The sequence below is a fragment of the Anomalospiza imberbis genome, chromosome 4 (genome assembly GCF_031753505.1).
Source record: "Anomalospiza imberbis isolate Cuckoo-Finch-1a 21T00152 chromosome 4, ASM3175350v1, whole genome shotgun sequence".
Classification (NCBI taxonomy): domain Eukaryota; kingdom Metazoa; phylum Chordata; class Aves; order Passeriformes; family Viduidae; genus Anomalospiza; species Anomalospiza imberbis.
In genome coordinates, this window is record NC_089684.1 from 45,887,053 (window position 1) to 45,914,599 (window position 27,547).

Sequence of the window (27,547 nt, forward strand, 5' to 3'; positions counted from 1 at the left end):
CCATTTAATCTTCCTTGCTGCGTTTATCACTTGATTTCTTAATTCTCTAATCTTTGAGAAGCAAATAGAATCTAATAAAAATCTTCATTAAATCAATGGTTCAGAATATTCCATCCTGCTGACAGAAGAACAACTTATCACATTATGCAGACAACAAAGCAACATAGAAGGACTGAGAAAATCAAAACAAATCCTCAGATGACCATGTGGCCTACACACATTTTTTTGAGTTCATTTGCTCCACTCTGGACACTGGCAGGGAGCTGTTTTCCAGGACACCCACTTCTTTTTTGTATGGTAGAACTAAACATTTAGCTCAACCTCCACCATATTTAACATTTGTTTTAGTAAGCAGAAGAAGCCTTTCACAAATGGTTACTACTGACTAGCATTGAGCTTCCCTTCTACAACTACAGTCAATACTTTCTTTCTTCGTCTCTCTTCCCCCTTTTATATTTCCAAGTTAAAACCCATGCCTTCAGCATACTTGCTGCAATAGGCAGCTGTTTCTGGCAACTATAGCTACTAAAGGGCATTTTGAACTGCACCAGACAGCACTGTCCAACACTTGTGACTTATGGATCAGTAAGTCTGTCAAGACACCAAAGAGCATACATGTTCATGGTCTTAAAGAAAATTATCAAGTACTGAAGAGAAAACACACTCCCTTCATAGAAGCAAAACTGCCTGATTATGCAAGTTGTCTCCAACGCAGACATTGTGCATTCTTTGGAGGGTTAGGCAGCAGGGGATGTCCACCTACATTTCTCTAAAAGCCCACTCCCACTGGCTGGGAGGGAATGTGTGTTGCTAAGACATTCTTCAGGCTTCTGAGAGTCAGCATCATCTGCAGCCTACTGCAATGAACTACAGAAGAATGACAAGCATCTCAGTAGAAGCCTCCGTGTGTGTGTGTGTGTGTGTGTGTGCGTGTGTACACACGCCTGAGTCTGGAAATGCCAGTGTGGTCAGCCTCATGGTTTTGGAGATCCTGGTCAGAGTTCCCAAAACATTCAGGACCCATTTCTTTTTCCTAGGGATAGAATCATACATGGCATAGAAGCAGAAAGAGAAAATAATTTCTGTACACCCACAGTCAGCTGGTTACAGTCTCAAATAGGTCATGGGAGCCTAAATTCAAAGACTCGGGTTTTTTGCAGAAATAGAAACCCACTTCACAGCAAGAATAATTTCAACACCTTTCCCCAAAGCTATTTCACTTGGTAATTATGTTATTGAGAGCACTAACCAACTTCCAGAACTAGAACCACATGTGACTGTTTAGATTCTGTAGCAACCCTGCAAGCTCTGCAGAACCAAACGTGCTGTGGGACCTCAGAGCTGTTTATACCGCAAACCCAGCACGGGCGATCCCTGTCATTTCACATTAAGGGCAAGCGCTGCTTTGTGCTCAAGGAAATGCTTTCTGCAGAAAGAGGACAGGAGTGCAATGTAAACGCCACAGAGTCCTGTCCTTTACACAACAAGCCTTCTCCAGAACGGGTGGAAATAGATAACACAGAAACAGAAAATCAATGATTGCTCCCAAGCACTTCATTTACATCCCAGCAGGATCAGAGTGCTTAGGTTACCCCATGAGCACCCGGTAACAAAACAAATCGTGCCACTCCGTTCTGAGTGGGTAGGGTCTCCTTGGCGCTACGGCTGCTCAGTGACCCGCGCAGAACACCACCCCTACAGCAAGGGCGATTCCAGCAGGCTTTTGTCACAAGCCCAGGCACCCTCTTGGCGCAGCAGCCCCGACTGCTGCTGCAAATGACAGGATCTGATCCACAGAGGGCATCAAGTTTATCAGCGCCTTTGCGTTCGAGTCCCCGGCTCGCACTGCTTTTGGCTAGGCACCACGGGGAGTGTGAATCACCGACTTGTCGCAATTGCCGATCACAGTTAATGAGCTGGGAAGAAACGGAATTGCAACAACTCTCTTTGCTGAACGCAGCACCTTGTTCATGATCCGAGACAGCTCTGAAGGCTCAGACTGACAATACATTTACAGGATATCGAAAGCTGCCCTACATTTTTGCTTGGCCTAAGCACATGAATACAGTTTAGCTGCAGCCTTGCCAACTGATCTTTAGTGTTTATCCCTTTGCAATGTTTTCTCACCTCCATGCTGGTTTTGACGCGCAAACTTACAACATACAAACTGCTCGAGTTTCATCATCATCAATTCTGGCACCATACTTTACATTTCGCAAATATCTCTGCAAACGAGACATGCTGCAAGAAGCAAGAAGGATTTCAAGCTGAGCAATGAACAAGCTCATCATGAACTACACTCTCCCTATGAACAGCTTATGGCTGGAACAGGGCATATTCATATTAACCCATGGCTGCTATTTCTCTTAAATTCAAGTAGCTAGTAAATTGGTTTTTTGTGTTTGTTTTTTTTTTTTTTTTTTTTTTTAATCAATGCTTTTCAGGGCTTAACTAGCATCCCACAATAATTAAAAATTAAGCAAATGACACACAAGGCTTAAGGAACATACATGTAACTCCTTTTTATACAATATACTCCTGAATTATAAGGGCTTTTCATCATCTTTTCAGTGTCCACAGTAGCTAAGAAATCACCCCAAATCCTTGTTGCAAAGCTGATGCGTTATCAGTGACAAATGCCATAGCTCCCATCTCCCATGACTATACCGTAGAGTACTGAGAACTTGGATCACTGCACAGGAACAGGAAGGGCTACCTTCAAGTCTTATCCCCACTCCAGGTTGGGAATCCATACAGACCTCTGTGCTGGGATGTGATTTCACACCCCGCATGATAGGCACAAGTCTGTGTGGAGGTGCATGACACAGAATTTCCTTGGCAAATTCTCTCACCATGACAGTGAGGGCAGCAACTGCAACTCCACAACAGGGTTTGACAATAATCAAGTCTAAACACTCATGTGCTGCAGCAACAGCAACCACAAGGTCTGACTTCTCCTAGCCAGAGTATTCAAGCATTACTGGAATATCTGGCACACACGGCAGCAAGAGAAGTGTGGTAAGTGCGATGCCCTGTGATAAATGACATGTCATAGCTCAATCAGGAGCCATGATCACCTAATATCAAATCAATCTGTGGCTTATAAACACCCAGCTACCCCATCCCTAGCTGTGACACACACACCCAAAATCAGGCACATCAGCTTGGGTGCAACATTACAAACAGAAGAATTGTCATCGGTCCACCTGTAAACACCAAGCATTGGTTCATTTTCCCCATTCACACACACCCCCTCCAATGTGCATTACAATATTCTCTTAAACAGTCGCTGTGGTGGGGAGAATTCCCTCTTTTGGTCACTGACAGCTGCTGTTCAGACCATGAGCGGCAGCACTCTTGGGCTGTTCTGCATTGCTGAGGGTAGGCCAGCAGCCCAGACCCCGTGTCCTCCACACCCTGCTCTCAAGGGGGGGACTGTGGCAGTGCTCGACTGCTCTGACTGCCATTGGTAGCTCGGCAGCAGCTCTTGTGTTTCCAAGATCTTTCTTGCCAATACACAAGGAGCTGTCACAGATTTGCATAATGCATTCCAGCAAGTTCAACGGGATACAATAGTGTAACAGAATACCATGGAGGGTGGTAATACAGGGACACAAGAGAGCTACATAGCGCTCAGAGGAACAATTCCAATTCTTTTGGTAGCTTAAAAAAAATTGTTTATATATGTTTCCAGGTGATTACTGCATAAAGCTAAGACTATCATTGTCAATATTAAGATGTGTCCTGCACTACCTTTACCCAACACTCCATTATTCTGACTCACAGATTTCATTCTCGTGTCCTTGGGAGCGTCTTGCAGCACTTCTTGCATTTGTCCAAGTCATTACGCCATTTTTTGTCTTGTTTTTAATAAACTAGTCTTTAATTCAAAGGCAAAGTAACTCAAGACATCATATTTCCTACACTGTAATTTCTCACCAGATAAGCATAGCTGGAAACTCAGTTTTCCATGCTAAGTGCACACCTGAGTTGTGGATGTGGCTAACTCCCTAATGTTCTTTAATTCTTATCATCTGAGTCTACTGGACATAATTCTTAGTCTAATTTTCAATTCTTCCTGTCCCTACTTGTCATTCATGTGTCAGGAGCAAAGGTGCAGTATAACCTCCCAAATGCTATATAAAAATCTCTTACAAGAACACATCACTACTTTTGTACTTATACATTGACACAAACAAATCTCAACAGAAAAAAAAACCCTCCATGTAGTATTTCAGTGGTAAACTTCAGTCACAGTTAAAAATACAGCACTTCATTCATACTTGGAGTTTCTAACATTCCAAGTTGATTATTCCTATGAGTTTTGTCTGGTGAAATCACGGTGGGATACAATTACTGTGCTTAGATGGGAAGTGTTTGGAGGAGCCTTACAATTTCAAGGAGATGACTTCCTGTTCAGTGTACCAACTTTGGAACAGAAAGTCCTCCAGTAGTTAATACAGACAAATCCTAAACCTTGTATATTCAGGAACTTGATTTGTTATTGGATTAGTTGGGATTTGGAACATCACAGCACACAGGCCTGTAGGGAACAGCACCAGAGCTGCAGGCAGGGCAGCAGCAACAAGAACAATCATCAAGTGTCACCTATTATATGCTGTGACACACCCTATAGAGAAGATTTTCCTTAGTTAAACCTTGTGCAATAAAACCCTCTCTCAAAAGCAGTGACAAATCCCTGTGACGGGCTCACTCCATAATTGCCTTCTTGTCTCCATTTGGAAGAGAAAGCTTTTGGCACTAGTTTCCTGATGATTGTGCCAATTCATCAGTAAGAAAAGGAACAACACCGATAGCAGGGAAATATCACAGCCCCTTCAAGTTCTTCTAGCTTTTTTTTTCCCCCATCAACTCCCTCATTTCCTTGGAATCACGTTCCTCAGTATATAATGAGAGCAGAACAGGTACCTAGCTGAGAGCAAACGTATTACTGCCACAAACTAGTTAAAGGAATGTCTTACAAAGCCAAAGATGAATAATAGAGCAGTGAAGTTCATTTTGTTCCCTCGTATGCATAACACACAGCAGAGTCTTCATTTACAGGCAGAAACTGATTCCAGGGGATCTCTGTTCCAGAAACAATCAGTGCCACAATCACCTCTGCCTATCAGGGGATCCAGTTGCAGGAAAGGGTTTCTCAGTGACTGCAGTCCTAGGTGTGGTAAATACAGTACCCAGTCCAAGGCAGAATTTAGTATCCACACTCTCCAAGTCTCTACTTGAGCACTTTTACATCCACAGGGCAAAAATCTGTCAAGTTGGACATATTTTTTTTTTTTTTTCATTAAACTATTCCACTATCAAACGCGAAATTCATGCCTTCCAGAACAGTGGTAGTAAAGCTTGACTGATTCTCAACATTTTATACTTGCACTTTGGCAAAGCAGGGTATTTTTCCTGATCCCTTTTTTCAAGTAGCTTTCATATCACAGCCACAATCATATCATAGCAATTCTAGAAAAGAATGGAAAAAATCGCAATTCAAGCTGAAGAGAGAAAATATTATGACATGCTCTGAGACAGGATTTTAGAATGCAAAGCAGTTATAACAACAGATGGCACTACCAATTTCTTCTGTAATTAATACTTATGATCTATGTGTATTTGTGATAACATTATTCAGGACAAATATTTAGATTTTTTTATACACTTGTAGCATTTTTCTTTCTACACAAAACACCTGCACCATCTTCGATCAAGAATTATAGACTTTCTTAAACATAGCTTAAGGAAACAATTTTATGAAACAATTCTTTTGAAAACCAACTCGTGCTGAACAGTATTAACCAGCATCAGAGGGAAAACACAACAGAACAGTTTTCAACAGCCAAGCACGGAGGAGGCAAAAAGACAGTCAAAACATTTAATGTTTGACTGATATTGAACTGAAAAGGAGCTTAAGTTACAGCGTTCACCTAAGTGACCAAGCAGCCGTCCTGGCACAAGCTCAAAGCGAAGGAAGAACCACCTGATATGGAGCTGGAAGGCTTTGCCTCTCCTCGTTAAAGACTCACATTTCCTGTTCTACTGAAAGCAGCACCCAGAAGTGCATTCCTCAGTGCTGATGTTAGAGATAGGAGCTGGCATCGCTTTGGTGAACATCCTGAAAAATATAAATCTAACTGACACATTAAAGTAGAGAGAAGAATTGCAAGTTGCAGAAGTTATTTTGGGAAATAAACTGCCAAGCACCAGAGAACACTGCCCAGTGACAGGACAGAACAGCAGGGTATGGAGGAGACACCGTATTTATCAGAAGTTTGCAGTGCATATAAACAACACGGATGCCAATAACCAGACACGTCATGCTTGATTTCAGACCAAATTCACCCAAGTCCTCAAGAATTCTGAAATACCCTTAAGCACACTTCTTTTTTTCATTGCTCCTTAACAAAATAAATGCACACTCCTCATTCCCTAAAACACCACCACCCTGATTCTTGCCCACTTTACCTGATGTAATTTCACAGATAATTTTCCTGCATTTCTCCTGCTTGTGCATTTTTAACAATACCTGATGAATCTGGTTATCGGGTTCTTTTTCTCTAAAACTGTGATTGTGCTAGTGTGAACTGGAAAAAAAAAATTAATCAGAATATAAGCACTTGGATAACTTCCTTCTGAATGAGTTTTAAATGCACCAGTATTCCTACAGAACCACAGCAGTACCATTGCACCTCTGCCCTCCAGAGGCAAGCTGTAGCTCATGAGCTAGTCTGAAAGCAAGTCTGAAAGCAGCCCACATCCACAGCACAAGCGCTTTTGGAATCTAATGGTGAGACAGCATCCTATGAAGTAAGAAATGCTCATTGCAAAAAGTCTCAGATCCCCCATGAACTGTAAAGCCAAGTGTCTGTCAAAGTGCCTCTAACTCCTCTTTCTCCCAACTCAGTATTTCTTTATAAGCAAACCTATCAGCCTTTTTATGTTTATGCTCCCCTGCTGCTGTGGCATCATCCTGACTAGGTAACATCTGCCCTGAGATAGGAGCAGCAGGCATTTTGCCTACCTACCAAAGCTATTCCTCTTCTAATTTCATTTTGTAACGAAAACTACTTCCTGAGTTAGCTGTTCCCACTGGGTCCCTGCCAGTTCTGTCCCAGGCATAGAGGACTCTCCATATGCGCGTGTGTCCAAGGTAGGGCTCGACAGACCAAAGGGAGGTGTCCCTAAGCTGCTTCCAATGGCAAGTGAGTGAGAACTGTTCTGCCAGCCACAGCAGAGGTCAGTCCGCAGGTTAAGAGCATCCTCACCATTACTGTGGTTACAACTTATCTTTCCCCTCTCATTCCAACACTCAGAACAGGTTCTAGAGGCTCACAGCTTCAAATTTATTTTCCTGCTCTGTCATATCAAATCCATCAGTGATCTTGAAACTCTACAGCCCCTTTCATTCTCCAAGCTGAATTGTTTTTGTCCTTCCCCTGTTGGCCTCTTGAAGCCTTTTCCCCAATACTTGCATTACGAAAACAGCAGAAACCAAAGGTCACATAATACATGTGTCTATTGCATTTCCCAGGGCAAAAGAGCACTAGGAAACCTACTCTAGCATACAATTTGATCTTGAACCAAACGTTCATAAACTTAATGAAAAATTAACCCTAATAAGAGCAAAGGAACTAGCCAGGATAGGTGAACTAATTCACCCCAAAGTTATATCTTCAGTTGGAGCTACCCTGTTTCTATGCCATTGACTGACACTACAGAAATTAGAAAAAGCACAGCCTTTCCTGCCAACAGAACTAGCAAGTTACCATCATCTTGATTCTTCTTTTTCCCTATTACTAGTATCAAAAGCTCCATAACATGGCAGCACCAAGTCGACTGGCTGCAAGTTCCAACTTGCTTTTTGTCTGCCCTCACAGCTGGAAAAAAATCAGCTGTGCACCTTCACATGTGCCAACCATCTTTTGTAAGCAAGCAAGACAAAATGCAAGACACAGCCATGGAAGTTTGGGAGCCTAATTACTAGAGCCAATCTCTTATTGTGCCTCACTGCAGAAAAGAAATTTAAAAAATCCACCCAATAGAGCCACATAAACCACACTGGTCCCTGTGACAGTGGCTTAGAGTTCTGTAAAAATTACTTATGGGATGCACAAGAATGTGCAGATATGTAACAAAAGAAATGTCTCAAGACAGTGTAATAAAATAAGAGGGGGAAACCTCAAGGTTTTTTTAATTCTTAAAGCTCTTTAAGAATTAAAAAAAAAAAAAATACATATTTGCATTACCTAGTCCTTGAACTCAGATACAGCCTAAAATTAAACTTCACCCATTAAAATAAATGTAGCTATTGGCTGAGAAATTTAAAATGTGTTACCCTAAGAGAGCAGAACAGCAGCAACAAATACCAGGACCTCATCTGTTCCATTGGCTCATTTCATGATAGAAACCGGGCTTCAGTCATAGACATCACATTCACAACTTGGTGCCCATTAGCAACATAATATAGTACAAGTATAAAGCAATAATTTAATCTTAGTTCACAATTTTCTCTGCTTCTCATGGATACACACAAGAAAGAAGGATGTACTACAGCAATAGGCACTTAAGTAACTCATAACTTGTGTTATGAGTTACCTGATGCCTAAATAACAAATAACACTTCTGTCCTCCTTGCATCAACTCCACTGCTTCAAGCCTGATTGACAGACTGAATCCCATTAGGAAAAGAGTAGCAAACAAATGCAGACTGCCATAGGGGAAAAAAAAAAAGCTACTCAGTGCCACAAAACTGTGCTAGTGCTCACACCAGAGGGAATGCAGTAATTCCACAAGAATGGGACACATCCAACTACTTCAAATTGTTTCGTTAAATACTATCAATACACAAGTTTAGTTTAATTACAGTATCCTATGTATTCCACAACTTTTAGTGCTTTCAAGGACTGCAAAGAAAGGAACTATAAGAAAAGAACTCTTTTTGGAGATGAGTTGCACTGTTTTTAACAACTAACATGAAAATGCTTGGTGTAGGGGAACAGCACAAGAAGTTCATCCATCAGCAGGGTTAGGTACACACCTCACTCATCTTCAGTGCTACATTCCCTGCTTCCAACTCAGCAGTGCTCCTTTTCCCATTTATAACAAACAGCACACTGTAAACCCCTTTTGAGACAAACTCAAGTACTTCTTATGGAATTGATTTCATATGTGAAGCACACAGACGACACAAACAAACAAGAATGTCATTGCTACTTCTCCCTCCGCAGTACCCACATAGTAGGAAGTGCTACTGTGCTTACTCACCACAGCTTACTGAGAGACAGATGATCGTCATACAAAGGAAGTTCCATCCACTTCTGCTCCACTGTTATGCACATTCATTGCCTGCCACTCAGGAACTGTCCAAAATACATGTTTACCTGTCAAACTTGCACTCTGTGTTCCTAAAAGAAGCACTACATAGCAGCGTTACCTCTCATTGTATTGCAGAACTTGAATCCCAGAACTGCTTTCACCTGCAACAAAGTGCTTCCATGAAATACTTTGTTAGCTTCTGTCTTTTTCTTCCTGTACTTAAGTCCGCATTTATAACACGTGATTTGCAGCAGGTTATGAATGAAAAGGCTTTCAATCACACTCCTCTGGAAAACAGCTGTAGGTGAAATTAAACAGACTCTCACCAGAAAGGGATTTAAGAGGATCAGCTTCTGAGATGTAAGCTGTCATGCTTTTATTTGCAGTGATGAATGACATCTGAACTGGATTGTGTATTGCTGCAGTTTTCATAGGGAAGGGACACATAGCTTTAAGTTTTATTTACAGCACACCATGCAGAGCATACAACACAAACAACAATGCAGCCATGTCAATAAAAAGAAAGGTAAGTTTGAATGGGAAAAAGAAATAATAAAAGAAAACAATGCTGTATCATTTTATGTTCAATCTGTTTTTCCCCTTCTGTGGAAGGCTGGGATCTTTGTGCTATTTTAATGCTCAGCTACTGTTTTCCAAAAGCTCTTGAATGAACGCTGAAGGACAGAGGTGTCGTTCTGGAAGACGCAGCTTTTTGCAGCGTGGTAGCCCTGAGATGTTGATTCAGTGTCTCTTCAGCTCAGATGAGTGACAGGAAATCCATCTGTCAGCAACTTTGTGACTTCATCTGTACTGCCAAAGCAATGAGGGAGGTCGACAGCACCTGAATGGAACCCATGGACAGCCCATACCCTCACTAGTGAGGGTACAACCAGAACAGGATATGCTATTAAGTGAGATAAAAAGCTCTCATAGTCAAATTCACAGGCTGAGGTCTGCTTTGACTTGCTAAATCTTGTTTTTGAAGGAAAACTAGAGGCTGACTTCCAGCTGCTTTATTGTTTAGATGACCCAGATTGTGCTTTTAAACACATTTGCTCAGCTGAGCTATGAAGTGGTTTCTTTGGGGAACAAGAACTATGCAGAGCATTAAGACCGATTATGAGACACCTCCTTTCATTTCAGAATTCAGACAAGTCCCTCAATGTTAAGAAAAACTGGTCATGAAGATCAAAGGAGAAGGGAAGGCAATTAACAGATTGTTTCTTTTGAAGAGGGATAAGTGCCAGCTTCCCAGCTTTTGTTGATAAGAATAAGCAACAGCCATATTTTAAGGGGCTCTTAAGAAAATACTGCAAATCACAGGGACATCAGTTTGAGGCTCGTGAAAAATTTCTGCATACTTAATCTGAATTTGTGGGAAATATTTGCCTATTACAGTGAGGCAAAATCCGCAATATTCTAATGAACAGAGAATGCAAAAACATCAAAGAAGGGACAGCGCAGTCTGCACAGACTAAGTTTAGAAGGCGGATACTAAAGAAAATACATAGTAGGCGTTGACTGCTACTTTTCACTGAAACCCAAGAAAATCAAATATAGTGAATCCTATATCCAGTCCATCTTGCTTGCAGTACAGATAAATAAGTTTGATATTGAATGTCCCACTTACAACTGAAGATGCAAATGGCAATGAGTCAGACAAGGAGGGCTTATCTGATATTATACATTCTATAAAGCAGCAAAAGCTCTCCATTCATCATTGGAAAAGAGAAGAGTTGCAAAGGCATGTAACCAAGCACAGGGATTACAGAGTGATAAACCAGGACAAGATGCACAACCAGAAACAGCTGATTAAAAAAGTCTCATCTGGGACATTAAGCACCAAGTTGTGGCCAAGTATACTGGGTGGTAAAGCACACCAAGACATGACCGGGTACCCCACAGGGAAGTTTTCTGGGTGCATGAAATGCCAGCTAACCAGAAACAGGACAGTTGTAGCTTGTGCTATTTCTGCACTCTCCCCTCAGCACCATCAGATGAATGACACCACAGCCAGGAGGAAATCTTGGCTGAGTTTTGGGCTATACTCAAAGGATTTTAAAAAGTATTCAGCCAAGCTAAAAGACAGCTGATTCTGTAAGACAACATGCAAACTGAAGCAGAAATGCAACTACCCCTTACTAGCTACATGTTCTGTCTTCAAATAAATGGACAGAAATTTAGTTCCTAATTATACTTTTGAGTTTTGTCTCCAAGAAGACATTTGTGAATATACTGGATCAATAAAGAGTAAGAAGATAGGGGAATTCGTTATGCAGGAATGGAAAAGGCAATGTGGAATACAAAGATGAAGGTGGCATTTGCTGTCTCAGGCACTGAAAAACATCACACAGAGAGGACTTTCAGATTTCAGTTAAACACAGATCTATGTAACAGAAAAGCAGAGAGTAGAATTTATGATACTATGTGGGATAGAAAAGAGTACTAACTTCTGAAAAATGTTACAACACGAGGCTGGAGTTAAATAGATGTCAGCTCCTAACTTTCAAAGTAACAAACTCACCTGTAACTAAAGGTCAAAAAAGCACAGCACAAGGGCTGTGGGCGATGCACTGCAAGTGTTTCATCCAGGGCTTCTCAAAAAGGATCCCAAACAAACAGTCATAAATGTCCAAACCACACATCCCAAAAAATCAACTAGCTACCCAACACAACAACTCTCTCCAAAAAAGCCCCAAACGAACAAAATCAGTCCAGTTTCAGTCACATTGCTATTTCTTCCATCAAGTTGTTAATCAGGGCACAGTCCTTCCTTATTTATTTGTATAGAATTTTAAGGTACCCTGAAAAAAAGCAGCTTTTGCATCAGATCACCGGGGCAGAGCAGCTTGTGCTGTGACATGACAAAAAGCACTGCTGCATCCACAAGGATGACAGATCTAACACTGTGCTCCCAGATTATCTGTGTAATGCCAAGAGCAGCACCAACACCAAAACAGGGGCTCATACAACAAACTAACTACTGTGGGACAGGTGAAGCTCCAGGGCCAGGTTTTTTTGACTTTAATTTGTGAGAATGGAAAAGGAACAAGTAGAGAGGATAGTTATTTTGATTTCTTCACCCTAGCAATGGCCAGCAGCCTTTGCAGCAAGATAATTACGTGCAAGGGTAGAAAAGAGCCCAGTCACTGATGTCAGACTGATTCTGACTGCTCGAGAGGCTTGAAAGATTATAGCTTTCAAGCTGCTGTTCTCTTCATTGCCACTTCTCCCAAACTGTCATAGCTCTGTCAAAGACATCTTATGTACAAATACATACATTTTTTATGTAATATAAAAAGTGGCACTGGCTTGTTTTGTGGAAACTATCTATCCTGCCACCAAAAAATAAAAAAAAAAATCATGTAACTTGTTCCCAGCAGTGCTTCTCTCCTCTGGCACACACATTAACTGTGGAAAGCATACAGGGATATAAATCAAGGACTGCTCCAACTTGGCACATTATCTCATAGCACTGAAAGCAAACAGGTGATGTTCCAGGGAGTTTGAACATGAAATACATCATCTGTATAATGCTTCATTCAAATAACTCCACCAAAACATCTCAACCACATTACTGGTAACCATGAACAAGACTTGCATTGTGTTGCTTTGAGGCATTAATAGCAACATGGCTGAAAATGCAGCTAAAATTCCCAGTTTATGGAAAACACATAAGGTCTCCAACTCCAGGCCTATTCTAGAGGAAGTGCATTTGACATGGAAAATCCAAAGAAATATATTTATGGACAAGTGGCCAACACGCAGCTGTTAATCCAGCCTCAATTCAGGTGTTACCTTCTCATCACAAATGAATTCAGAGCAACTTTAGGTTTGGAGGCCCACACTAGAACTGCCCAGATATGAAAGCTACAATACATAATAAAATATTTAGCACCCCACTTATGTTGTAGGGCCTGCACACCTACAGGATCCATATAATTTGCATCTGTTGCTGAAAGTGGTCTTTTCAGTTTAGGTATCCGGTTTAAGGATCAGTAAACAATTAACAATTGATGAGCAGCTCAAATAGTTCACTTGATATCTCTGTCTCTGAGCACGCTCCCACACTGTCAGTGTCTCAGTTCACTCTCTCAGCTACACTGAACAATAACTCCAAATCAAAACAGAGGTAGCTGCACTAACAATGTCAATAAGAAAACTGCTTCAGTGCTGCCTTAAAAAATACAATCAAATAAATCCACATTTATTGACTACATTTCCATTAACCTTGAAGCCTTAACACATTCTCTTATAAATGAGTTATTAGCAGTAGAGGTGTTCTGCAATGCTTGTGAATTGCTGCTTAACTGCATTTTAATAATTGAGAATGGAAAATTTTGTCACTGGGTACTAGAACCTTGTCAGGATGAAATGCTAGGGAGCCAAAATTCGCTTTAGTTTGCTGGTTTATTTTAGAATGAGAAAGAATTCTGGCCCTTTAGTTTCTTCTAATTGAATTATTTAAACTATCTAATAGGCTTTTTAATTTTTTAAGGGCAATGCACAAGGTAAGCAACTTGTTAAAAAAAGGCCAAGTCAGTTGCCACATAAATTACATCAGGGACAAATCCAAAGGCAATGAGTGCATCCATCAGAGTCACAGCTCAGGAAACAGCAGACTGCAGTGTGCCAGGCAGCTTGGAGTCTATGGCATCTCCTGCATACACCTCTTCCCTCCTCCACAGGGAAATCTGTGTGTCTCACTCATTAAAAAGATGCAGCTTTGTAGAACCTCATGATCACGTTTCTAGAGGAGAGGTTCAGAACCAGCTCTCCCAATGGACAGTAGTAAAGCACACACACTGCCCCCGCTGTATAATTTTCATCTCTTCACCCATCATAATTTAATAAAATTAAAATGCAAATAGTATTGATATCAGCAATCAAAAAGAATAAGAAAAAAATTGAAAAATACAATCTGCTCTGATAATTTATATTCCTCTAAACACATACCCACTTTGCATCTCCCATTTGTTTTTCCTTCTGCAAGCCACAGAGATTTTCCCTATGAGTATTCCTATTTGATAAGGCAAGAGTCATCCCTTTCAGGAAAATGAATTCGAAATAAGAAAGGCTTGGATTAACCAGACTTCACTGACCTTCCTTCATGAACAAACAATGAGCTTTTCCAGAACTGTGAGAGAAACGCATTCCATAAAATGAATGTGTTTCTTTGTTGTGAGACAAAAAAAATCCAGCACAGAACCTTGTTCACAGCACTTTGTTCTAGGCTACTTGCAACTAGCATGGGTTTTAAATCCTCAGCTTCTGGAGAGAGGAATTGACCCTGCCACACAAAGGAGCCTCAACACTCTGCAAACCTACCTAGGTTTTGAGTCTCAAAAATTACACTGAAATCAACTACATGGAGGCAATTTGCCTTGCTCGAACTCCTGATATGGGGTGGATTTAACCAAAATAGGACCATACTTATTTCTCCCCTCTTAGCTTTGGAGCTTTTCAAGAAATCTCAGAGCCTTTTGCCTTTTTTTTTAATCCACACCTGAATTAAAGTGGGAAGGTGTTAAAACTAAGGAAACTACCTATATTCATGGTTTAGGACCCTGGACACAAGCAATGCAAAACCCAATTAAAAAAAAAAAAATCAAGAGGGTTTAGGCTGCTTCTGTCATGAATACATTTTATGCAATTTCCTAATGTCATTGAAATTGCTTATTATTTATTTTTCTCCCCTAGAGCATTCAGAAAAAAACTGTTGAAATGAACTTTTCACACAACTGCAAACAAAATTTGTTCTGTGAAGACTTCCCTGTTTCAAAATATAACTGTGGTAAAGAGAGGCACCACCTTCTCTGAAAAAAAACCCCAAAACTACTTAGCAGAAGGTGCTTTTCACAAAGTAGTGGAACAAGGAGTGCTTAGCTTTTCCTATATCAGGTCCTGTGGCTACAAACCAGCTGTGATTCATGGGGCAGCACTGACTTCCAGTGAGGATGTACTCCCAAAGGACACAAGAAGGCCCACCCCAAGGACACTCAGCAGGATACGCAGGAACATACTCCAGGGTTAGTCGATAGTACTGTTTCCATGGCCTCACCCTCTACCTCCATGCTTGACATGGATTTGGAGGAGTCCTTTTTGGGGAGGCATAGCTGGGGGGTGGCAGTGGGGAGGAATGATGAAATATCATCCTGTTCTACCAACACCTCCTGTTATTCAGATGTTCCCATCATCATCTAAGGAGCACAAACCAAAACCCCAGCCTATACTTAGTGCTTGAATCACAAACATCATTCAAATGATTAGACAGAGAACTGCATCAGGGAATACCAGGATGGACCAGCTTTTCTTGCAGAATTCATCTCCTATTTAATTCATATTATTCAGAGCTTGACACATTTTTACTCCTAAGTAATACTGCTGACATGCCACGCTCCATGAAACTCTTCTTCTGTAATTACATGGTTGTGATAAATACAACAGAGAAAAAAGACCAACTGATTTTGTATCAGTAATTTGAAATGTATTCATAAGCAGTGCTGTAAAAAATAGATTCTGCAAGTTCCAGGGACTAAGTACATCATTCTATACATAACAGTTCTTCAGCTAAAAAGCTATTTTCGGACTATGCTGGTCAAAGTTACAACAAGAATAAAAGGCAGAAAAGGACAATCTACTGAGATATGATTGATCTGTTTGTCAAATCTGAGTAGAATGACAGGCAGCACGTGTGCCAGAAAAGCCACACATCAGAAAGCCTATGTCAGGTACCCCCACATAAAAAAACCAGCAAATCTAATCCCCAATTTCTATGGGGACAAACATGCAGCTTTCCTTTCTCACTTGTATCTGCAGGTTTTCTTTTCCAGGTCCATTCACTACACAAGTTTTATCTTAGGACCCAAATTTCCTCTTGACTGACCATGACCCTGAAGAGCAATTCTTGGGTCCTGGCCACTGACCATCTTTAAGTGCACAGTTAAAAACAGCAGTGACACAAATCATCATGAACTGTGGTTACAGCAGAGAACTTTTAACTCCCCATCACACACAGGGGCATCTGTCAGCAACAGGCCTAGACTCTGGCTAGGAATTCTGAGCTGATGCTGAGCACACCAGAGGTGGGTTCAGTACATGCTTATGGTATAATGGCATTGTTGCCAGAGGACACTTGCACAATTTCAACTGTTGCTAAGGCCTCTACACAGTTAGGGACCATGAATTAGCCTGGATTAAAGATGAGTCAAAAGAACACAAGTGGGCTTTCATCACAGCTCAAGTAACTTATCAACTCAAAAAATAAATCCTGCAGAATTTTATCTATGGTTGTCTGTTTTTAAATGTGTGATGCTCAGCAGATTATGCTTTTCCTTACAGAAATAGAAGCTTTCCATCTTCATTCCCATCTTACTTTCCTTTTAGAACCTACATACCATGTTCTATACTATGTATTGTTATCGCTAATATTTTGTGTACACAGAGACATACTTGTGCAGAGGATATTACCAATACAGCCCCTTTGGAATGACAGTAATTTTCCTATCCAAGAGGCAAAAGCAGTAAAAATGAAAAGCAGTTATTTTTAACTACAATGCTAACTCCTATTCCTCAGCAGCCTCTAACCCATCTGAGTTAGGCTGGAACAGATTGGATCTTAAAAACATAGCTAACACATGTTTGCTGTGGAGCACTAACAGTGCAGCAAGTTCTTTGGGCCTCCTTTACTTATTTCTTCCACTGCCAGAATAGAATGTACACAATACAGAGCATCACTTGGTATCAGCAGGTCAGACACTGTGTTTAACAGCAAGAAAACCTGAGAAGATGCCACTTTTTCTCAGTTTCACAGCCATATAACTTTCAGTTCGACATCCCCATAAGGATTGAGAGTTATGAAAACAAAATTTGCATAGGACCACACAGCAGTATTAGCTCTGCAATGACCACATTTTTAGGAAATAAAAACTCTATTTGCTATTACTGCAAATGATAACATCAATAAGATGCAAGCCTATCGTATATGCTGCAGAAAAAAATAAACCAAACAGCTAGTAAAAATAATATTTTTAAACATTTACATTGATCAAGTACTTTGTATACTAACAACTTGATCATATTGCCTCAAGTCTTCAAGTCTTCTTAATGTGAACTAAGTATGCTTATTCTTCAAATAACATCTTTTGCCAAAAAATGAAATGAAGGCAAACATCATACCTTTGCTTTTATAAAACTGATTGGTTATTTAGTAAAACAGATTAGTTATTGCTCTCATTTGCATTTTCAGACACTCCCAGAACCCAGATACTGCTTTGCTATGATACAAAAACACAGTTGAGAAGAAATGCTTCTATTTTAGGGTTCAAATTCTACTTAATAGTGTAATACTGGCTATTTAATTACAGGAAAAACAACTTCCATTTAATTGTTACCTTGCAACATTATCCTTAATACCACATAATTGCAGAAATAATTAAATGCAATTATGTCAGTGATTGTAGCTGATAGATATAAATTATGCTTTAATCACGATCTTGACCTATCCCAAGTACCTCACACTGGACACTATGGCAAAGTTTGTAATTAGAAGAGAGAAAATGCAACTGCAGAAATGCAGCCCAAAGGCTGGATAGAACAACTTGAGGTCCTTGGAATCACAGAATGGTTTGGGTTGGAAGGGATCTTTAAAGATCATCTCATTCCACTCCCCTGTCATGTGCAGGGACATCTTGCACTAGATCAGGCTGCCCCAAGCCCCATTCAACGTGGCTTTGAACACTTCCAGGGATGGGGCATTGACAGCTTCTCTAGGCAGCCTGTCTCATCAGCTTAATAAAAAAAGTTCTTCCTCATATCCCACCTTAAACTATCCTCTTATCAGTTTAAAACCATTGTTCTTCCTCCCCATTCTCACAGCCAGCCTCTCTCTGTCTGGAAGCACTAATACACACTCTCTGAGGAAGAAGGAGGAATTCCATTTTCTGTGCAAACAGTTTTTCTGAAAACGAATAAGTTTCCCAATTGCTATAAATACAGACAACACAGAAAAGCTTGCATACACATCATAACTCCTTGGAAGAAAAAGCCCAACTACACCAAATGGTGCTGTGAGACCTTGAGGAGTGACCTCGAGGCTGCTGCAATGCTGTGAGCAATTGTGCTACTCAGGCTGTACAAATTAGGCTCTTCTTGCTGTGACAGCAGTTCCCAGCGCATGCCTGGCTGAGCTTTCAGAAGGGATGTATTTGTTTTTTCAGTGTGGACCCTTTGGAAACAACCAGGACATCCAAATCCAAAATGCATCCTTTTTTCACTATCCTGCACATTGCCGCTGGTGCTTGGAACCAGAGTGCAGCTGTACCTATCATTTCCTAGTAACTAGACATACACTGGTTTTATAGTAACTCTGCAAGAGTAAGAAAATATTCTGGACCATAAATTAAGGACCACAGCTCAGAAGTTGGCCAACTCACAACAGAGGGAAAATAAGGCATTTTTTAGTATTTCTATCTGGGATCAGACAGCAATTACTCACATACTATATTTCATATATTCCACAGAAAGCTCTTCTCTCTATTTCCCCAAACTAACCAGTAATAAAATACACTACACCACACACAGAGCATACATTCTGTGATGCAATCACCTAGATCTGTCGTGTTCCTCAGGCTACTCTTCCAAACAAGAGCTAACACCTGCCTCCCCTTGTACCAACACAAGTAATATTTGTATATGAAACAGTTACTTACCTCTGTCACTATGAACTGAATTCTGGTTGGAGACAGAGGTTCCCCAAAACTAAACATGCTAGACACCTGTGACTGTAGAAAAAGAATATAGCACTTCTGTACAATTATATTGCCATTCAGAAACCTGTTTTGAATTAATAAAGAGAAATAATTAAGCTGATCAATAAAATTACAAGTCTAGTATCACATCAGAGACTCAGTGCTGCCACACAGAAAACCAGGAGCTGTATTTTGACTTTTAACTGATAGATTTATCTCTGCTAATAACTGCAAAGTGCACAACAAATTACCTATTAAAATGAGATCTTTCATCTCAGATGCAATAGTACCTCTACTCAATTTCTAAGCAGTAACATTGCTGGGAATGCAAACATCCCACACTCAGCAAGTACCAGAAAAAAAAATCCAACATTAGACTAACAAAATAGAAACAGTATAGTTTTGTCACAACGAGTCATCTTTAGGGTTATTTTGTCCTTTTTCTTACCCTTACACATCACCTCCCAAAAACACCCCATCCAATTCCCCAAAGCCCAAGGAAAAAGTTCACAACTAAACCTATGCAGTTCATCAAACAGATAAAATGCCTTTCTACTGCTGTACAGCCCACCTGCCTGACGCACTGCATCACTAAAACCCATCACCTGATGCCCCGCAGTTATAACCTTGATTTTTTTCCCCTATGATCATGAAATTTGGCTGCAATTAAGCTAAATATATGGCTTCCCTTGTGAAATAAAACTCCCTTTTAAGAAGGGGCTGCAGCAGTGGTGCCTCCAAACATCTCTAGAGTCTCATGCCCGTTTCTCCCTGGATGTGGAGCTCCCTGGGCAGCTCAGAGGCCCACGGCACACTGCTTGCCCGGAGCTAGCAGCGTGCCTTTAGCTGGTGCCAGCAGCTCAGGTGGATGCAGGAACTCCCCAGGCTGCAGTTTCCATGCCCTGGGGCCCCGGTAACACTTGCTGCTCCATACAGACAGCATAGTATTTTACAGGTCCCCTTTGCTCATGCATAAGAAATGAAAGTCTTTTTTTTTCTCAGCCTCACCTGCTGCCCTGTTGTACCTTTGGAATCAGCCTTGCTTTGTCTCTGACAGCAACTGCAAGATAGCACTCAGGGAAAACCAAGCTTCATGCCACAATATTTCAACACTTAACAATTGTAGAAGTAGCTTGTGGTCCCAGGAGGGGTCACCACCGTTTTGACAACAGACCCTATTCGCAGAAGATAAACCCAAATCTGATAGCTCTCCATGGACAGGGAAAGGTAGAAGCTGATTGTCATCTCTGCTTTCTTAATTAATTCTGCATCTCTCTTCCCCACAAAATGATGCCTAAAAGGGGTACTTGCCAACAGCTTGGGGCTCCCAGCGAGCCATTAGCAACTCCTTGGCCACTGTGGGACTTGCCTTGAGGGGACATATACATGCTTCCCAACAGCAATAGCAGGCAAGGATATTACTTCTATTGCATAAACAGTACTTTCTGTTTGCCTGGGGAAAACATGAAAAGTGGAGGTACATTATTCAGAAGAATCCCATGTTTAAGTGAAACTTCTAATAGATGTGATTGCTCTGCTCATCAGAGCAATGCTTTTTTAAAAAATCTTTTCAGGATGACAACAAAGAACAACAAGTTAAAAATATTATTGGTAGTTACAGGTCTAACAGCAAAACAGTTCAAGCCAAGACCACATTAAGCTTTTCTGCTTAACAATACTGAAATCTAAGACAATCTGTATTCCATTAATTTACTTCATAGCAAAGCAGAAGCACAGGAAGGCTCTGTGCCACTAACTTGGGGCAATATGAAAACTCTTAATGTGTGTGGATCTAACATCACCTTTTTATTACCAGTATCTACATTCCCATCTTTAAAGTAGATATTGAGATGGCACTATTTCAGATAACTCCCAGAACTAGACCTGAAAAGGAAAGTACAGTTTAAGAATGAAATGCAAGAGGTAAGAGAACATCCCCTAGGGACTTACACTGCTGTGTAGTGGGCAACACCCACGAAAGTCCAGTTTGTGAACAGTGAAGTTCAGGTCATACCTTGGAAACCACAGTTTGATGTGCTTCCCTCCAACAGCTCTAAATCCTGGTCAGGGAAGGCTGAACTAGTCAGAGGTCAGCATTAAAACCAAAGGTGTCCCAAAAACACCAATACTTACAGAGAGAGATTTAGAAGCCTTGCTGAGGTGAACAGATATGGCTGCTTTTTGGTTTTTTTTTTTTCCAGAAGGAGGAATGGAGCTTTCCAAAGAGTGACGATGATCATCAGATAGCAGAAGCTGTGAACATTAAGTGTCCTTAAAAAGTCAAATTCTCTGAGCAGGTGAGAAAGTTTAGCAACTTTTTACCCTAAGCCATATTTTTAGTAATTTTTAAATAAGATTTTCTTAACCATTGGGACAACTCCTCACCACATCTACATATATTCCCAGGTTGGTATTTTTACTTCCAACTTACAATCCCCCAAGCCTGTCACTCTTTTCAGAGGTATGTGGCCATACAGATACATACAGATACAACAAAAGCCTTTCAAACTGAACTAAAAAAGATCCCATTCAGTACAAAAATCTAAAATAGTATAACACCAGTGGGATTTTAGATTTTGATTGCACATTGGATTATTCAACTCTTACAATTATTCTTCATAGGCCTAAAGACTGCATGCAATTTATAGCAGCAAGAAGAACAAGTTAGAATTCTCACAAGTTAATGAAAAGCTTGCAGACCTCCAGACAGAAGTTCCTTGGATTCCCCTGACATCAGCCCTCTTCACCCAAAAGAATTTCATTTTTTGTCTGATAAGGAGCACTTAGTGTTTTTCCATAAATACACAACGTAACTGGCTGACAGATTCACAGAAGTGAGCCAACTTAACCAGACATTCCCAGCCCTAGGACCATTTTAGTATGGGTAGTGGCTAGGTCACGCTTTCCTACACAAATGCATCTATTTAGTAGAGCTATGGCACAAAGTCAGAGCTCAAACCTCCAAAGCATAACTGATTTGGTCCTTCGATGCCCCTGTTCGTGAATCATTAACATCATCACAGGCTGAGGTTGGAAGGGAACTCCTCAAGTTACACTCTGATGCCTTTGGAGGGTACTTGGTGCTGCTCCAGACTTGCTCTCAGATCTGGCTGTGACTTAGTGAAGGCCATGCCTCTCCGGCCAACCTCTGCTGCTGCTCAATCACCCTCACTGCAAAAACAGGTTTCCTGATGTTCAGAGGAAAACTCCCCTGTTTAATTTTGTGCCCAGTGGATCTGGGTCTGGCACCAGGCAGCAAAGGTGGCCAAGTTCTTTCTCCTCTGTACCCTTCCTACAGCTATTTATCCACTGATGAGATGCCCTGGAGCCTTCTCTTCTGAGCTGAAGAACCCCAGTGCTCCCAGCCATTCCATGCAGACAGGATGGTGCTTTGCCTTGAATGCCATCCTGGCCCTTGGCTGCACACTCTCCAGTATCTCCAGGTCTTTCCTGTGCTGAGGAGCTCACAGTATCCAACGTGTGGTCCCACCAGTGCTTAACACCTTGGAATAAACTGCTACAAGGTCAGGAACAGCTCTGCACAGGAAGTGAGTAAAATTAAGTCAACTTTTCTTAAAGCATGCCAGCACACGGAAGGTTTCCCAATACCAAAAATTAGCATTGTCTGACTTAGCTTTAACATTTTCAACTACATTCCTGACCCAGATTTTAAATGTCTAAAAAAACTATCCTTAACATTACAGTTCAACAGAGAAAGTCCAAGACATGATATTTTAATATCAAGTTGCTTTCCAATAAAATAGCTTTGAAAACACCCTGGATGCTTACTTTTGGCTACCTTACATTTTAAACAAATAAAGGCCATTTAGCATTGAAAATATGACATTACTACATGTCTAGAATAATCTCCTAATGTTGAAAGCAGACTTCCAAAAGGTCTATTCCATAAGGTTTACATAGCCTTTGATTTCTGGGGATCTCTTCCTGTCACACACCAAGAAGAACAACTATGCAATACACAGAGGATGATACAATCTCTACTTTTGGCATTTGTCTCCTCAGTAACTTTTCTGAATGACACCACAAAGTTAATAGCATTCCTTCCCAATCCTACTGAGGAGAACATCTGAAATTAGTCATTATCTTTTATGCCTCAACAATGGCTGGAATACATTTAGGGAAGAAATAGGTGGGTTTATGTTGATTTCCAAGGCAGTAAATTGAGACAGTAAAAGATCAAGTAATTTGAATGAGTCACAAAAATTTGGCCAAGAAAGAAATTAGAACTTTCTTTCCCGAGTTATGACCTGGAGCCTTTTGAACTTAAGCTACAAGCTTGATGATTTTACCATTTGTATAACAAAGGCAACATCCACAAAAGTACATGGAGTCAGCAACTTGAAGTATGCATGATAAGGTAGCTTCTACCAGAAGTATATTAATGCTTTCTATGATTGTACTGCAGCAGCATGTCAGGCTTCTGCTGTACATCCTCACAATGCTTTGGCACACAGACAAACAGCTTCCAGAGTGTACCTGTGAATCCAGTGGTCCAGACACAGGTACACATTCATGACCCTTCCCCTGACGCTGCCTGAGCTGGGACATGAATCCAGCAGAGATGCCTATCGGTGCACTGACATCCCCACACCCATCTGGGGCAGAAGCCAGCCCAGCCACCGTGGTCACGCTGGCACTCATTGCCGAGGCAATTGCCAGGCTATGACACAATCCAGTAGTTTTGCCTAAGAGGAGGCACGTCAAGCATGAAGATGAAGAGAACTGTGTTTAGCACGCTTCTGTTCCCACACCATAAATAAAGGAAACTGAAATACTTGTCCAGAACTTCCTTGTGATGCACAGTGAGTTTGCCTGGCAGACTAGGTAACAGTTATTGAAAAGGCAGAGCAGTGTTTATGGTACCCCATGCCTGATGTCCTGGAACATGGATTGTACAGGCAATCTGAATGCTCAGCATGGCTCACAGGACTTTGTTACTGCAGTATTCCTTACAGTATCACATACCAACCCTTGGCTTCCTCTGCAGAGTCTGAGAGATACTTAAAACAATGGATTATGCCAGGAACTTTGCCAAACCAGAGGTAAACCCATACTTAATCCTCACTGAAGTCCTTGCAGGATCTCACAAAAAAAGTCACCATTAATTTTAGGATACTGTGTTTAAATTCTCATCCTAATTTCACTCACCACAAGGTTTCAGAATGAAGGGAGAAAAAGATTGAACACTTGCATCCAGATTATCTTTTTAAATATATACATCTACTGATTCTTACACATATATTTATAATTTGTAACTGACAGGGAAATTATAAACAAGTTAAAAAGGAAGCAATAGCAAGATGGGTTGAGCTGGAAGAAGATGAATAAACGGATCCAGTAAAAAGGAAGTGGCACAGAGATATCTTATAATAAAGGGATATCTTTATTATTACAGAGTATAATAAAAAGAGAAATAGCATAGGAATGGAGAAACCCCATGGATAATGCTTCACATATTTCACAGCATTCCCCTTAAGGAGAACAAGAACAGATAAAGATATTTTTCTCATTTACACCAAGATATTACCAACAACTCTGACTGAAGAGATTTTAAGAAAGAAGGAAAACCAAAAAATTTGCAAAGTTTTTGCTTGTAAAGAAAAGCTTGGTTTTTCTTTAGTTCATCTAAAAACATGTGACAGCATCACATACTAAAGAAAATGACCATGGACCTACAGCTTACCTGGACAATTACGTGCTGGAAACTCTTGCACTATTAAATTAATTTTCAAGTTCTGTTCCTGAAATTACTGCATGGAACAAAGGGCATTCCCCAAAAACCAAACCAGCTTATCCTGCCCCAAATCCTTTGGTTGAACCTAATAAAATTTCCAAGTTAACTTTTGTGCTCTTCTTAATTGCCATGAACTTGGAAGGCAGTGCCTCAGACAGCTAATGGGATCTTTGCAGTGAGATGTGCAGATACATGTCCCAAAAGCTGTGCCAATCAAAGATTTTCACAATACACAGATAGAATTCCATAGCTGTGGTGATCTAAGAGAGGTCAGGCTCATAGGGGACAGGTAGTCTTGTTATGCAAACCCCTGGGCACACAGTCACAGAGACTCAGTGAAAGGTCACCTTTGTGAACTCGCACAGACTGAAAAACACCAGAATAAGATGACTAGGCAAGAAATTTTGCATGCTCAATGTGGAACTTAAAAATGGGGCCACATGTGAGCTCTGCCCTGTATGTAAAAAGGAGTATTCACGTCCCATCAGCATTACAATAAAACTACAGACTCCTCTATGTAGATGTTCTGGAAGCTGGAAAAAAACCCTTTGCATACTATGACACACATGCAAGATATCATCTACCTGATGAAGCTTTTGGGTACAAAACCTGAAACTGCTTCAGGAGCACACAACTCAAATGCTACTTTACTTACCAATTAACTTCTCACGGCACCAACACTGCTTTCTTGCTGCCCCCATATGCTTTCAGTGCATTACATGGCAGATAGCTCCAAGCTATTTCTGGAAATTCACCCATTTTTGAATAGAAATGTATAGATATATTGCACGACTGTGCTTTGAAATACCAATATACACACTTTATGTCAGTCTGAACACAACCACCACTAAAACCACATTTGGGAAGCCCTTTGCCAGTAAATCAGCTGTTTTAAAAGCTATCAGCTCACACAGTCAACACAGTGGACAGTCAACATTTCTGTTAGGCCAGCTGCACTGTAGTGGAACAGAAATCAGGGGCATGTGCCACATCTTCCCTTCCAAAAGGAGATTAGCAGCTACATGGAAAGTAAAGAAAATAACAGCCATTACACAGAAGAGTCTAAGAAAGGGCAAGAAAAAAACTCTAAACACTAATACAAGTATAACTGGAAAATACACTCATCCATCAACTACAATCCCATGGCATAGGTGCCAGTGAGATGCTGCATATTCCACCACACAGATGAAATTCAACTCAGACTAAACACGAAAACAAAAAAAATAATTGATTGACTTGGTTGACTTGCAAAGAGACACAACCAAAGACAGCACCAGCAATTACTTCACCTTATCGGCATAAAAGGCCTTTAATAAATGAGTAGTTTTTATTTAGTCTTTAACCTCATCAGAATCAGCAAGTATATCAAGTGTTAGCTAGAACAAATTCACCTTACAAAGCAAGTTATTTTTTCTGGTATCTTTGGTGGTTGTTTTTTGCTTTGTTTGTTTTGGGGTTTTTTGTTTAATTGGTGGTAGATTTTTCTGGTTTTTTTTTGTTTGGTTGATTGTTTTTGTTTTCTTTTTTTGGTGGTGTTTGGGTTTGTTGGTTTGTGGGTCATCTGCTTTTTTTTCCCCTTCTGTTTTTAATATTTGTTTGGTTTTTTTTTGGTTTTTTTTTTGTTTTTTTTTTTTTTTTTTTTTGTGGGGTTTTTTTGGTTTTTTTTTTGTTTGGAGTTTTTATGTGTGTGTGGTATACCAAGGGCAGAACACCAGCACAATACCTGCAGAGATCCTTGGTTTTCAGGGCTTACGTGCACTGCCCCAGGCCCCAAATGTTCTTCAACTTGACCAGGTAAATATAACCTGTCTACAACAGGAAGTTCCAGGTATGAACTGTAGCTTCCCATCTCATACAATTGGTATCTAAATCAATTCCTTTTCTCACACATAATTTGATATTGCATCACTACATGACCCTTTCCTTAACGCAAATTGAATCCCATCATACCTCCCAACTTTCAGCATTCATTTCTTTCTAGCTGTGTCACTAATTACAAAATGCTTCACCTACCAGGATGTTGCAATTTCAGAATAGGAGCTGGTAACTTGTATTTTGGCAAGGTCCACATGCTTAAATTTCACTTACCTCAGCGATGTTCTAGGCATGAAGCATTTCCACAATTTGCCCACTGTCCTCCCCGTTTCAGTCTGTAGATTTTCTCCTGCTGGGCGTATACTGTCACAATATGGAATAAAATGGGATACAATTTTTATTGCTAATGCCATGCATTAATTGGTAGTACTGCTTTGCACTGCAGACACACAAAAAACTATGTGGGTTTCACCTTCATTATCAGTCTATAGTCATTCCCTCTATAGTCAAAACAGTTGGTCCCTCTTGCTCATTAAGTGTATCTTTGAAGCTAAGCTGTCTGTTTGAAAGCCATCTCAGCTCTGTTGTAACCAAGAGCTTCATAGGGAAGCATAACACTGATGAGCAGCTTTTTTTCTGTCATTTCTGACAAACCTTTACCACAAACCTCATATCAGCTGGTTGAAAACTGAATGAAGTTAGGCTGAAAATATTTCTAGAATTAAAAAAAATAAAGGCATTATTTTTATCTGGGTAGTTATGTGTCATTTTCATGGGCCAAAAACCACAGTATTTCAAATCTCAGTTTCTATTTAAAGATGCTCAAACTCAGGTTTTGTTCTCCAACAGCTCAAACAAGCAGGTTGTATCACCCTATAGGACAAGTCTTTCATGAGGGATCTGT

General features: G+C 40.5%; 1 long non-coding RNA gene across 1 annotated transcript; it reads right to left on the reverse strand.

The window, feature by feature from the left end:
• Positions 1–26,987, reverse strand: LOC137473429 (uncharacterized). The gene is made up of 2 exons (XR_010998789.1): positions 26,917–26,987; positions 1–115 (listed from the first exon to the last, which is right to left on the reverse strand). It is a non-coding gene; the product is annotated as an uncharacterized lncRNA (long non-coding RNA).
• Positions 26,988–27,547: the final 560 nt, after the last annotated feature.